Here is a 5,668-nt window from a genome sequence, read left to right as displayed (position 1 = left end):
AACTGGCCCTCACTCCTCCAGGAATAGACCAGGCATGCCCCCACCCTCTTCCCTCCCTCTTTTACCTAGCGGTGCCCAATGTCTGCCAACCCCTCCCTTGTGCTAATGTGACTAGTGTTCAGGGCCAACTTAAGAGTGAGAACATGTGGTATTCAGATCTTCGTTTCTGTGATAGATCACTTAGTATGAAGGTCTCCAACTCCATCCAATTTGCTGCAAAGTTCATGATTTTGTTCTTTATGGCTGCATAATACTCCATTGTATATATATACCACATTTTATTTATCCAGTCCACTTTTGATGGCCAGGAGGGTTGGTTCCATGTTTTTGCTATTGTAAATAGTGCAGCAATAAACATGAATCTGCAGGTGTCTTTTTTGGTAAAGCAATTTATGCTCCTCTGGATATATTCCCAGGAGAAGTATTGCTGGATCACATGGAAGTTCAATTTTTAGTTCTTTTAGGAATTGCCACATTGCTTTCTATAGAGACTGAACTAGTTTGCACTCCCAGCAACAGCGTAGAAGTGTTCCCTCTTCACCACACCCATGCCAGCATTGGCTGTTTTTTGACTTATTAATGATAGCCATCCTTACTGGAGTTAGGTGCTATCTCATTGTAGTTTTGATTTGCATTCCTCTGATGATTAGTGAGGTGAAGCACTTTTCATGTGCCACTTGTATGTCATCTTTTGCGAAGTGTCTGTTCATGTCCTTTGCCCGCTTTTTATTTTTTATTTTTTTATTTTTTGAGTTGGAGTCTCACTCTGTCGCCCAGACTGGAGTGCAGTGGCCGCTCCCGGCCACTGCAGCATTGACCTGCTGGCTCCAATGATCCTTCCGCCTCAGCCTTCCAAGTAGTTGGAACTACAGGCGTGCGCTACCATGCCCGGTTAATTTTTTGATTTATTGTAGAGATGAGGTCTCGCTGCCCAGGCGGGTCTCGAACCTGCGGGCTCAGGCAATCCACTCACCTCAGCCTCCTAGAGGCACGGGATTACAGGCTGAGCCACCGAGCCTGGCTCCTTTGCCCACTTTTTAATGTGGTTTGTTTCTTTTCTTTCACTTCATTTGAGTTCCTTGTAGATCCTAGATGTTAAACCTTGGTCAGATGCATAATTTGCAAATAGTTTGTTCCCATTCTGTGGGTTGTCTCTTTACTCTCTTGATGGTTTCTTTCACTGTGCAAAAGCTTTTCAGTTTGATGAGGTCCCACTTGTCTATTTTAGCTTTTATGGCATTTCCTTTTGTGAACTTGGTCAAGAATTTGTTGCATACTCTGATGTCCATAGGGTTTTTCCTACATTTTCTTCTAGAATTCTTATAGTTTGAGGTTCTATTGTAAAATAAAATAAAACCTCCCAAGGCCAGGTGGGGTAGCTCACACCTGTAATGCTAGCACTTTGGGAGGCCAAGGTAGGGGGATTGTTTGAGCCAAGGAGTTTGAGATGAGCCCAGGCAACATGGCTAAACCTTGTCCCTACAAAAGAAGCAAAACAAAACAAAAAAATTAGCTGGGCATGGCGGCACACATCTGTAGTTTCAGCTACATGGAAGGCTGAGGCAGAAGGATCGTCTGAGTCCAGGAAGTCAAGGTTGTGGTGAGCTGTGATTGTGCCACTGTACTCTGGTCTGGGAGACAGCATGAGACCCTAATTTAAAATAATTAAATTAAAATCTAATTTATTTTACAACCACTTACTTTACTGGACAAAATCCCTAGTTTTGAAGGAATTTGGAAAATAAATAACATATTTGAAGAGTGAGAGTAAAGAACTGAATAGCCTTCTATTTTTTTTCTTTCTTTCTTTCTTTCTTTTTTTTTTTTTTGAGTTGGAGTCTCACACTGTCACCCAGACTGGAGTGCAGTGGCCGCGCCCGGGCACTGCAGCATTGACCTGCTGGCTCCAATGATCCTTCCGCCTCAGCCTTCCAAGTAGTTGGAACTACAGGCGTGCGCTACCATGCCCGGTTAATTTTTGATTTATTGTAGAGATGAGGTCTCACCAAGTTACCCAGGGGGGTCTCGAACCTGCGGGCTCAGGCAATCCACTCACGCCAATCCCCTGAAGCACTGGGATTACAGGCTGAGCCACCGAGCCCGGCTGTCTTCTATTTTTCTATCTATCTGTATATTTACCATGATATTAAATTGATTCAGGTACAAAGGGCATACAGTGAATATATATCACTCTCTTGAATCTGAGCTCCTTTCCCTTCCTCAAAAGCAGCATGAGAAGTCAGGTGAAGTGGCATATATCAGTAGTCCCAGCTGCAAAGGCTGAGGTGAGAGGATTACCTGAGGCCAGGAGTTTGAGGCTATTGTGAGCCATGATTGCACCTGTGAATAACAGCCACTGCATTCCTGCCTGGGCAACACAGCCAGATGTTCTCTCTCTCTCTCTCTCTTTTTTTTAAGGAGCATAAGCAGTTTATTATGCAATTCTTTCTTTCAAATATATTCTCTGTATATGTACATGAAAATATTGAATGAAGAAATCAAGATATTTAACAGAGGGGGGACTTTTTTTCCATTCAAGTTACCTTGGATCTGATCTTTTAAATTGGTCAACAGAATTTCATTTTAAGGATGTACCATAATTTATTTAAATAGTCCCTACTTGTGTTCATTAAGTTTATTCTTGGTCTTTTGCAAGCTTAAAACCTTTTTAGAGCCAACTTTTGGGGTCACTTTTCTTCTTCCAAAACTTACTTCTTTTTTCTGGAAACGTTCAAATTCAATTCAATCACTGATGTTATAACAAGTATAAAGCCTGCCCAGGGATAGCTGCAAAGCTACAAGGAGAAGCATACCACATGGAATATAAATGTGGGCAAAAAAATATTTTGTATAATTTTTCAAAGGAATAAAAGTCAAGTTCACAAGTTATGAGGATTTTCAACAAACCCCTTGATGCTCTGATCAAGCCTTAGAAATTTAAATCAGAAACCCTCTGGCAACCTTACCTCTAAGTAATCAAAAGCTCACTTTCCCTGTATATGACATATTGACACACGGTAACCTCTTATTCCAAAGAGTTATTTCTTCTCAAATAAGCTTTTCATTATTTTGTTCCCTGGTTGCATTTAATCCTTCAGTATAAAAATTTTTCCCTTTTAATTTGAAAATCCAACAAAACAAAGGTGTTTTGAAGCCCAAATGTTCTCATTTTTGCAACTTGGTGAGATTCAGTCACAACATGAAGAAGACAGGTGGTCAGGTGGCTGGAGGGAAAGATCTTTTGTTTATCGTGGCAAAGCAAGTTGTCCTTATATTCCTTTTCAGTACAAAAATACAGAAACTTTCTTATAAGTATGGAGCAAAGTCAGGATCAGAGTGAGTCCAAAGCTTTAGGTATGCTCATCTGTAGACCACAAATGCAGGGAACATGAACTGGTTTGCTGTTTTACTTAACACATCTTATGTGATATTATCTGGCCTTCAGTAAAACTCAGAGGCTGATCTGCATTTGTCATATTATTTAACACATTAGTGTGGTTGGAAGACTACCTTTTATCATAGATTTCTAATGCCTTTGAATTAGGTGATATTTGGATAGTCTTTATAACATCGACATATTCTTCAAATATGTCTATACCATTTTTGCCTATACATATAAACATCAAAGATATTCCAATATATGTAGGATATATTTCATAAATCATTATTTAAAAAGTCCATGAGTGTTAGTTTTTAAAGTCAGTTCAGGCTTTTAAAGACAGCTAAATGACCCTCCCTCCTACATTTTTGTCCTAAAATATGTTCATGGCATCAAGTCAGCCCCAAATTGAGTCAAGCAATTAGTCAGATTTTTTTTATTTTTTGAGTTGGAGTCTCACTCATTCACCCAGACTGGAGGGCAGTGGCCGCTTCCGGCCACCGCAGCCTCGCCTGCTGGGCTCCAGTGATCCTTCCGCCTCAGCCTTCCGAGGAGCCAGAATTACAGGCATGCGCTACCACTCCCGGCTGATTTTTTTTTTATTTATTGTAGAGATGAGGTCTCGCTGCCCAGGCGGGTCTCGAACCCGCGGACTCAGGCAATCCACTCACCTCACCCTCCCAAAGGCGCGGGATTATAGGCTGAGCCACCGAGCCCGGCTAATTAGTCAGATTTTTGAAAACATGCTAAAGAAGGGATGCCCTTGAACCAGTGGCTGCATTATCTTGAGGGAATGGGGTGACTGTTTCAGGGAGAATTGTGGTACAACTATTGGCATTTTGTTGCTTTGGTCACTGTGGTGTTTTGCCCTGTTTATGGTTGTTCTAGTTACAGGATGCAAGGTTTAGTACAGAGCTTTCTAAATAACCTTAAGTAGGGATAAACCACTGTGATTTATGATTGCTTGTTCTTGGCCTTATTACCAAAGTCCTATCACAATGTGAAATTCAGATATCTTTGGACATTCTTTGTGTAGAACATTAACTGAAGGCAATTTTTTCTATACAATAAATATCGCTGCTTTCTTCTTTTCCATTTATACCCAAGCTTGGCTGTTCCAGGCGGTCTCTTGTCCAAGAACCCATTAGTAATTTATCAAAAGAGCAAATGTCATTATGCAGGAAGCCAAGGGAACTATTTTGCATTTGATTTCTGGTTCTGATAGCATTACTATTGATTTAGTATTCTCCAGCATGACACGGGCTAGACACAACAGATCATTGTATTTTGAACTGTCAATCACAGATGATCCAAGGCTTTCCAAAATATTTGAGCATATAAGTGAAGAAGGTCTATCTCACAATACAGTCTGAAAACTAAATTTTACCTGAAATCCATGGTGCCAAAATATTCAATAAGGAGTTGCTTTATTACTATTAAAAATGACAGTTTTTTAAAGATGAAAATTTCTCAATAGTTATTTCCAAAATGTTATAAGATAATCATGTAATGCAATTAGTACTTTTCTAAAAAATAAAGTTCAAAGTGACTTGTAAGATATTTATTTTAGACCTGTCTTTTCCCCCTTAAAGAAACTAAGATTACAGAGCACAGGTTAGGTGAAAAGACTTCACATAATTTCTAAATAACAGAGAAATTGAGGGATTGTTTAAGCAAATGGTGTTAAATTTATTTTTAAAATATTTTAATTGGTTACATTTACATCAATTTCCACTATAGAAAAAATAAACCCAGCACGTTCATATTGCAAATTATTTGTTCACCTGTTGTCATGAACTAAACAATGAAAATCACATCGGACCCATGAAAACCCAGTGGACGGCTAGGTATTCATGGAGAAGCAGTTAATACATGTAATGTTTTGCCAAGATCAAGAAGTCTTTGCAGAATGTCCACATTTCTTTGACAAAAGTGATATTACAAAACATCAAACAACTGCTTAGAAGGACACAGTCTAATCAGAATGGATACCTTCACTGCTGAGCTTAGATGCTGGCATAAACATCCAGCAGTGCCCACCACTGTGTCCATGAGTGGCTCCTCAGTCCTGGGTGCAGCCCCTGGGTTGTTTTGATGGGCAAAAGTCAGGTGAGCCTGAGCAGCCGATTTCAACTACTTACTGTCATCATTTACTGCTAAGCGTCAAGTGACTTGACTGTGCTAAAACTAAATTTCCTAATCTATAAAGAAGAAGGATATTTCATTCCACCCAAAAGGAACAAATACCCTTACAAATGTTTGCTGGCAAAGTTGGATCATTATGCTGCT

The sequence above is a fragment of the Carlito syrichta genome, unplaced genomic scaffold (assembly GCF_000164805.1).
Source record: "Carlito syrichta isolate Samal-C Ts95f unplaced genomic scaffold, Tarsius_syrichta-2.0.1 Scaffold309893, whole genome shotgun sequence".
Classification (NCBI taxonomy): Eukaryota; Metazoa; Chordata; class Mammalia; order Primates; family Tarsiidae; genus Carlito; species Carlito syrichta.
This window is presented reverse-complemented; position numbering follows the sequence as displayed.